General features: G+C 40.1%; 1 protein-coding gene across 1 annotated transcript in view; it reads right to left on the reverse strand.

The window, feature by feature from the left end:
* The window catches only part of PAFAH1B1 (platelet activating factor acetylhydrolase 1b regulatory subunit 1), a 60,209-nt gene extending 51,044 nt beyond the window's left edge, over positions 1 to 9,165 (reverse strand). The window contains exon 1 of the mRNA XM_016211151.2: positions 8,843 to 9,165. The gene's annotated coding sequence lies outside the window, so the exon portion shown is untranslated. The remainder of the gene's footprint in view (positions 1 to 8,842) is intronic.
* Positions 9,166 to 9,679: the final 514 nt, after the last annotated feature.

The following is a 9,679-nucleotide window of genomic DNA, read 5'->3' on the forward strand; positions in this document are numbered from 1 at the left end:
TGAACTGAGGTCCGGTCTAACTCTTCCAGTAACACCTGGTGCTGTTTTGCCACTAACAATCTTTCTGGAAAGTTTTTCTTCTTGATTACATGTGTATTGATATATGGTAAATATTTGGAGCAGGATCATTTCTATGGAAACTCTAACAGTGACGTCTTATGCTCTCATTTCAAAACAAAAAGAAAAAAATGCAGATATCCCAGGTGCCCCCCCCAGTGGAATTTCTACTGCATAAGTCTAAGATGGAGCCTAAAAATCCACATGTGATGAAGATGGTCCATTTACCACGTTTTCCAGGCCCAATCAAGGTAAGGTACTCACTCCTTTATACTCACCCATCACTCCAGCTACACTGAACTACACAGAACTTCCCTCTCCAACCAACATGTACTATTGAGACTGACTACAAATGTACTAGGAAACTCAATGTAACAAGATTTCTTCAAAAATGTTGAACCAACATCTTTGTGAAGACCTTGAAAATCTTGGGCCTTCATCTCACCAAGTACACATTTTGATTATAGCACCATTATGCTACCTTTGCATATTAAATGTTTATAAACTAAGATCTTTGAGGGCAGGAGCTCACAATCATGTTTAAATCCCCAATACTTGGGATATAATATACTTAAATAAATGTTTGCTGGACAGGAAAACTGATGAAAATTTAGAAGAGAAACATGTAACGGTGTTAGATAATTTTCTTTTAGCCTGGCCAGTGTGGCTCAGAGGTTGAGCATCAACCTATAATCCAGGGGGTCACGGTTCGATTCCTGGTCAGGGCACATCGATCCCCAGTGGGGGGGCATGCAGGAGGCAGCTGATCAATGACTCTCTCATCATTGATGTTTCTAACTCTCTCTCCCTCTCCCTTCCTCATTCTTTAAAATCAATTTAAAAAATTTAATTTTTTTTGAAGTAGAAATCCAATGAGATTCTCTATATAAGTGTTACAGTGGAAGAGCAAGATATAAAAACAACTGCAAGAACTGTAATAACTGCAATCTTCTATCTTACTCTCAAATCATAAATTCTCCTTAATGTAAAATAATTATCTTTTAGGACATTGGTCTACCAGGTCTGTTTTTAAAATAAGAGTCTAATCAATCAAAATATTGTTTTCTGTTGTAGTATTGAAAACTTTTTGAAAGGCAGTACAAAGCATGTTCAAATACTAGATCTGAACCAATGAGTAAGATACCTTATTTACTTTGCTTCTCAGATCACAGCAGTCTCCCTCTAAACAAGCCCCAATATAAGGAGCTTTCCTCTAAAATCCCAACACTAAATACTCTTAATCTCTAGAGGGACATATAACTCAAATAAGCTTCTTCAAAGACTCTCTCTGATCTTTATTTTCCAAACTATTAAAAACCAGAAAAATTTTGGGGTTAAATTAATAATATTTAAAATTTTAAGTAAAAATTTTCAGACAATAAAGATATAAACTGTGTTAATAAATGGGGGAGAGGAGATGAGTCTGTCTTACTGAAGAATTCCAAATAATATATGTAAACACCCCTCTCTCTGGGACATGAAACTTGACTCACTTTCAAAGGATAAAATAAGGGAAAGGAAAAACAATAACTTCACAATTGAGAAAATGGCACACACTACATTAACCAAGTGATGGTTAACACCACAAGTGATGTTGTGTGGGTATCATGTAGCCCCTGCCATGACATGATCAGTGCACTTCACCTATATGGTATTTTTTTCCAAAAAGCCATAATCCCAGTCTAATCATGCTTAGGGGCATTTTATAGGATACCTGACCAGTACCAGTACTCAAGACTGTTAAGGTAATAAAAAACAAGGAAAGAAATTGTCACAGACCAGAAGAGAATGGGGAGATACAACCAAATGCAATGCAGTACCCTGGGTCAGATCTGGAACAGAAAGAGGACATTAATGAAAAAAGAAATCCCAATAAAGTCTGAAGTTTAGCTAATAGTAGATACCAAGATTGACAAATGTATCACAGAAATGTAAGATGGTATGAATGGGGACAATTGGGTGCAGAGTATATACAAGAACTGCATTATCTTTACAACCTGTTTGTAATCTAAACTTATTCCAAAATAAAAGGTTTATTTAAAAAAAGAAATAGCAAAATGTGATTACTAAATTAATATTTAAAAGTATAAACAAAAATTTTCTGATTGCTAAAATAAAGATGTAAACTGTACTCTGCAGTTTAAATAAAATGCTTATTTGCAGTAAAATTTTATATTTAAAACTGAATTTTTCCATTTGGCACTGATTTACATAGCACTTCTTGCCTACCAAGAAACTTTGAAGCCATCACTGGATACACATAACTGATACCAAAGGGGAAAGAATCCCCAATACTAATTCTTAAGAAATATACTTAAAATAAGAACTATATTGACAAGCTTATTTATATGCTTAAACTGTGTGCTAAATTGTTTCCTTTAAAAGAAGTCTCTTAACAATAAAAAACGTTTACTGACGGATTTACAGATCTTTTATCATTCAGTAGTAGTAACCACCCTATGAGTTAAATATTGTCAACATTATCCATTTACAGATAAGGAAACCAAGACTTTGCCTCAAAGCACATAGCTGGTAAACTGTGGAGTTAGGATTAGAATCTAAAATATTCGTATATGGTTTTAGTCAACAGCTTAAATTTTCTGATAGAATGCTAAATGGAAAGGTTTTTTTGACCCTTAAAACTAAATTAACAAAACTAATCAATAAAATTGACTTATCTATACCTTCCCTTTTTTGCAATCGGCATATTTTTGATAAAAAATATAGAAAGATGAATAAAGAGTATATGCCTTATGCACACAAAACACTAGTATCATAAAATATCCTTCTATCTTTGCCACAGATTAAAAGTGGATTAATTGCCCTGACCAGTGTGGTTCAGTTGGTTGGGTGTCGTCCTGTGCACCTGAAGGTTGCCGGTTCAATTCTCCGTCAGTGCACATGCCCAGGTTGCTGGCTCCATCCCTGGTAAGGGACGTACAGGAGGCAGCTGATAGGTGTTACTCTCTCACATGGATGTTTCTCTCTCCCCCCTCCCCCCTTCAACTCTCTCTAAAAATCAATAAACTATTACCAAAGAAACACAGATTCAACATTTTTTTAAATAGTGGATTAATCAACGATGTACGAAGTCTTAATAAACAAAAGTTTCTGTAATGCCTTTAAAAAACTGAAATTCATTAAAAATTTTCTGATTGTTAATTTCACTCTTATCAAAAGACAGTATCTCAAAAATTTCTTAACAGTCTTATTTAACTATCAATAATTCTAGTCAAGCCCTGGTCAGGTGGCTCAGCTGGTTGGAGTGTCATCCATACACCAAAGGATTGCAGGTTCGATTTCCAGTCAATGCACATAACTCAGGTTTCAGGTTCAATCCACGGTCGGAGGTAACCTATCGATGTTTCTCTCTCTTCCTCTCTCTCAAACCAATTTTTTAAAAAGTTTAAATAATAATAACAATTCTTGTCAAGGCCCTGGCCAATTAGCTCAGTTGGTTAGATCTGCGTTCTGATAAGCAAAGGTTGCAGGTTCATTCCCTGGTTAGGGTACATACAAGAATCAACCAATGAATGCATAAACAAGTGGAACAACAAATTGATGTCTCTCTCCCTTCCTCTCTCTAAAATCAATAAACAAAATTTAAAAATAATAATAATGATTCTTGTCAACATCTAAGAGCTCAAGGGCAAATAAAAATGTAAAGTGCAAATAATTATAAAACGCAAATGTAATTTTTCTAGTTGGGTTAATTCACTTATAGTTGAGAGTTTTGTGACTTTGATATAACTATGTCAGAAGTGTGATGACGCTCCCTGGGACAACATAAAGTATCTGTAAAGGAAGTATAAACACTTCTCCCTCCTTCACCTTAATTCCCAAGAGATCACTGGAAGTTAGCTATTACAAAGGACTATAGGACAGCACATTTCCTTTCACATAATAACCCTGCACTCAATCAAATGCAACAAGTATCTATTTATTAACACTATTCATATGTATTTAAATATTAATTTAATGTTTAACATTAATGTATTAATATTTAATTATTCACACTACCTGTACGCTACTGTATGCTTGCAATGAGTCTTTACTTATTACTACTGTAAAACAACATTAGGCACTTTCTGGGAGTTCCTACTCAAATATCTAAGGCCTTATGCAGGCAAAATAGTTAATACAAGACCATATGTTTAAGAAAAATGCTAATTTAAATAATGCAGGTAATAAATGCCACTGATTTTCACCATTTTATGTTTGTTTGTTTCTTTCTTTTTAATCCTCACCTGAGGATATTTTTCCCATTGTTTCAAGAGAGGGGGAGGGAGGGAGGGGGGAGGCACATCTATTGGTTGCCTCCTGCAAGGACCCCAACCAAGGCCAGGGTTTGAGCGTGCAACCAAGGTACATGCCCTTGGCCACAATCAAACCCAGGACCCTTCAGCCTGAGGGCTGACACTCTAACCACTGAGCCAAACTGGCTAGGTCTGATTTTCACCATTTTAGAAAAGAAATTAACAAACATATGAATAGTTATAAAAAGAGTCCATTTTGTCAAAATAAAAAAGAATGTTTCCTTGATGGTACAAGGCAATATCCAAGTGGTTCAGTGCCTGTAATATTTAACTCATCCTAGATACTAACCTATGACCTTAGGAAAAGAAATTCTGAGTTTCAGTTATCTCATCCATAAAAATACTTACCTACCTCAAAAAGTAGCTGACAGAACAAATGAAAAGGAGTACCACATTAAATATATTTACAAAGCTTTAGGGAAATGTTTATGACAATATTAAATCACAATTCAGAGGATACTTTTTCAGATATATCCTTGACAAATGCACGTATCAATCCTAACTAGGTAAATTTCAACCAAAAGCCACTATCTTTTAAAGAGAAAAACAATAAATCAAAATAATAAGCACTTATGATGTCTATGTCCAATGAGTATAAAACATTTCACAAATATCAATTAAGGCTTTAACTGCCATAGCAAGTTTAAAAATTATACCCATAGCAGAAGCTAAATTAAGGTTCTATTTAAATGACTAGCCCGAAGTGTCATACCAAACCAGCAACAAAGCTAAAACAATGCAAAAAGCCTTCACTGCAGCTAACTATTAGGCTTATATAATAGAGCATCTTCATGAAGAAACATTCTCAAAACATTTGGCCTTCTACAACTAAGTATCTTCAGGAGAACAGATTTTCTTTTCCTTTTCAGAACTTATACAGTATGCCATTAGTTTTATTTTAAATAGAGCAACTTTTTAAGTTAAAAAAAAAATTACAGTTGTATTGTACAAGACAACAGTGGCAAAAAATTCCACTTCAAATTCTTTTCAACGTACATGAAACAGGTTACTGTCATTATGAAATATTTTCACAACAGAAACTTAGAGGCAAGTAAAAAAAATCTCTTTTAGAACCACAGCCAACATGGCCAGCTGAATTTAAAACCAAGTCTCAAGTCCCTTTGGCAAAAGAGTGCATGATTCACAGCTTTAGAACTCAATGGGAAGGATTGGAAAACTCACTCTGATAGTCCTAATATTTTGTTTGGGGTTTGTTTTTTAAGCCATCTCCACCCCAACGTTGACAACTTTCAGAATTTCTATGGCTTAATTAAGATAAAGTTGTGAATAACAGGAACCACATGTAAACAAAAAGTAGTCATATATAGCTGATATATATTTTGTATTATATTTTTTATATATGTAATTTAGTACACAGGAGAGAACATTTACATTGGAAAAAATAAAATATAGACTATGAAACCATGGGTATTCTAGCTAGAAAACCAAAAATTATTATATTGATTTTTCCCTTTGAGAAACATATCTAAATCTCTCATATACCGGAGTTACTTCATCTAGAAAAACAGATACTAAGTAATTCTACTAAAAACTGAAATCTATCCCAATAAGTTTTATGAATACAGGATTATAAAGAATTTAAAAAATGGATTGCCAAATTAAGCAAAAGATTCAGCCACAAGTACCAGAAACATACACAGATACACATTTAGAACTTAACTCAAATTACTTTAAGCTCCTGATCAACTAACAATCTGAAAAAGAAAAAAAATCACTGTTCTTAGTGCACTTTTACAGCTACAAATACTACGGATGGGGTATGTCAAACACATAACAGCAATGTGTCATTCCTAACCGTACTCATTCCTTACTAAATGAACCCTCCTAATTCTACTCCTAATCACATTAAAAATAAAAGCATAAAAATATCACACACACTGACAGTTATAAGGATCACTGAAATCATTTACCACATGAATTTGACTTGACATTCTTCTGAAGATATATATTCATGTGAATGCTTGATACAAAACACAGGGTAAAGTAACCTACCCTCTTACAGTAGTACCTTACAGAAAGGACCCTTTCAAGGGACAACACAAGAGTCTTTAACACAAATTATCTTATCCTTTTTTACTCATCTTTGATGTTCACTATTTTTTTTTTAAAAATCACAGGTTTACTGTTTTAATGCAAACTGAAGTAAAAGAAAACATCTGTAGTATCCTTATTAGATTTCTGCAATATTTCCACTAATTCTTGCCAAATATTTCTGGCATTCATTAATTTACACTTACTTGACTAAAACAATAAAAAACATTAAGAAGGGGGTATATATGTGTGTGTATATGTAGACAATAAGTGCTTGCTTTAGAGCAGGGGGATTGCTTCTTACCTCAATTATTCAATACCCACCTTGCAAAAAAGGTGGAAACTAAAATCATAAGACTTTAAGATTTACTTCAGAGAAATGCCTTTGTGGTAGCATCAATTAGCACCAAATAACCTTACAAAACATAATCAAAAACCAAAATGCTATGAAAGGGCAATCTAAATCTAGCATTTCACAGGTTCTGCTCTCTTACTCCACCCAGCCTCCTTGGCTCAATGGCTGTTCACAGTATCCACAAATATTAGCCCACTTTTTTCAAAAGAGGGTGGAGGTGCCAAAATAGGGCTAGCTCCATCAAATCAATATATACAGAAATATTTTTGAAAAATTGGGTTCTATTCTAATTTAGAAAAAAAAAAATAACAGCTTCTAACTTGTTTCAGATCCTCCTTCTGAACAATCCAATGATCATTTCTAATAGAACATGAAAGAATAAATCACCCTAAACACAAATTACTCTTTTGCTTTAACAAAAACTGCAATTTGCAACTGCCAATTATTTTTGCAAAACTGTGTCCTGAAAGATCTCCATGAGAGATTAAAAGCTAGCAAATGCCTTAGATCCAAATCAGAATTTAAGTAAAAGCTTTTTATATATTCAACATTGTATCACCACCAACATGCACAAGCAGGAAATTTTCCTGATTAAAATGAGACTGGATTCTGCAGCAATCAAGCCCTACTGTAAAAATAAATAAATAAATAAAAATATAAAATTTAAGCAAATACTACTGTGGCAAAAAGAGAGGGCTGGCATCACTGGTATGAAAGGCCCAAGCACTGTCTCCTCCACCCAAGCACTGTCTCCTCCGCCCTAGCATCAAAATGAAAATTACACAAAACAATCCACCTCCCATCAAAAATATAATTGCCAAAAATGGCATAAATTTTGTTTAGCCTTTAAAACGTATGAATCTCGAGGATTGTGTGTTTAAGCAGCGGTCGGAATAACAGTAATATCTTTATTCTCTCCCAATTGCCTCTTAAGGAAAGGGGGAGGGAGGGGACCTTGGCATGACATCGCCCATTGAGAACGAGACAACAAATCTGGTTCTTCTCTTAAAAAACACAATTTCTTAATCAATGGATATAAATTGGACCCAAATCCCAACCACAAAAGAAAATCTCCTGCCCTCCTTCCTCCCAAGGAGTTTCTTGCTAAGTCACTGAAGAAAGACAGAATAACAAAGTCAAAGCACCTTGCTCTCGCTTATCTCAGATATTAAAAACCTCCTCCTCCCGTCCACTCGTACGTTTAGAGAGGCAGAGTTAAAACGTGCCCACCGCCCCAAAAGCATTTCTCAGCTGGGAGGCTAAGGAAGAAGGCACTGCGTTTCCTCCAGGAGTGGGGGGAAAGCTGAGGGCCTCGAAGCTCAGTGTTACAACGTCAAAAGGCAACTCCCGATTGAGGAGCCAGTGGCAGGGAAAAAAAATCCTGCCTGATTTGGTGGGTGGATGCTGCAGATGGTTCAGTGGGTCGGGCCGCTCCTCCTTAGGGGATGTAAAGGCTGGACCACCGCACAGGGAGGCCAGAGAAGGGGTTGGTCATCCTCCTCAACCCCATCCTAAGGACAGGTGGGGGACAGAACTCCTGGAAGGCCTGTGGGTGCTGAGGCGACGCGGGGCTGGGCCCTGTCCCCGAGCCGCCAACCGCGAGTAGCGTGGGGAAAGCGGAGTTCGCTTTCTGTGGCCGGGGAAACGAGGGCCGAACCCTTTCTCCAAGATCAGAGAGCGACCTGCTCTCCACGCCCTTCCTACCCAAGAATACTTTTCTTGCTAAGTCACCGAGGGAGGAGGGCGATCCCTTCCCGGGGAAGGCCGCGGGTGGAGCAGCGGCGGCCCGGCACCCCCAGAACCCGGCCGGGAAGGAGGGGAGCTAGGGCAGCGCGCTCTCCGGCCTGTTCCCCCTCCTCTCGTGTGTCTCACTCAACGGCCGTCGCAGCCGCCATTTTGAGAGCGAGGAGAGAAGAAGAAGGAGGCGGCGGCGGCAGGGGGAGGGGAGAATGGGAGGGAGGGGACCGGCGCAGCCACATCGTCAGGCCGCCGGGCTGGGCCCGCAGCCGCCCAAGCGCAGGGGAGAAGACAGAGAGAAAGGCGTACACCCTCGTCTGCTTACCGGAGCGCTGCACCGCCGCCTCCGCAGGGCCTCTTCCGTCCTTCACTCCCATCCACCGGCGGGGGAGGGGGAGAGGGAGAGGGAAGGGAGGAAGGAGGGAGGGAGGGAAGGAGGGAGGGGGAGGATGGCGCGCGGGGCCCGGGCCCGGGGAGGGGGAGGGGAGCGGACAGGCTCCTCAGCCGTTCCGGGGCTCGAATCCAAGCCCGGCGCTCGCGGTTTCTCTCGCTCGCGCCCGAGCGCTCCCCTTCTTCTCTTTTTCGCTCCCTAGGCCCCGGGGTCGCTACTCGTTTGCTCGCTCACTCGCTATCTCGGCCGCCAGACTCCGCCGCCGCCCCGCCGCTCCAGCTCCGTCTGTCACAGGAGCTGCCCCAACGCCCTGACGTCACCGCGCCGCCGCCGCCGCCGCCGCCCCAGACCCGCCGGGAAGAAGGAGGGGAGGGGAGGGGGCCGGGAGCGGAGGAGGGAGTGCGGCGCATGCGCCGTCCTGGGCCGGGCTCCGAGACGCGCTCGCTTTCGCTCCGTGGGCGGCCGGCGCGTAAGGTTTGGCTGTACCCGGGGGCCGGCGAGCGAGTTTGCGCACGAAGCGCTTCTCGCGCCCTGCACGACTGTGTAACCTTCAGAATAATCTCTCGGTTCTCTTTCCCTGGACCTTCGTGTGACTGTTCTGGCCCATCACGAACTCCGGCTCTGTTCACCTCCCCGCCCTGCTCTTGCCTGCAAACGGCGCTGTCCCCGCTCCCGCGGCCAGCAGCAGGACCCGCCGGCATCCGTGGATTCCGGGGCCCCATAGGCTTCAGAATAAAGCCGAGCCCGGGCCAAGCTGTCGACTCTTCTACC

This window comes from Miniopterus natalensis, chromosome 17, assembly GCF_054644295.1.
Source record: "Miniopterus natalensis isolate mMinNat1 chromosome 17, mMinNat1.hap1, whole genome shotgun sequence".
NCBI lineage: Eukaryota > Metazoa > Chordata > Mammalia > Chiroptera > Miniopteridae > Miniopterus > Miniopterus natalensis.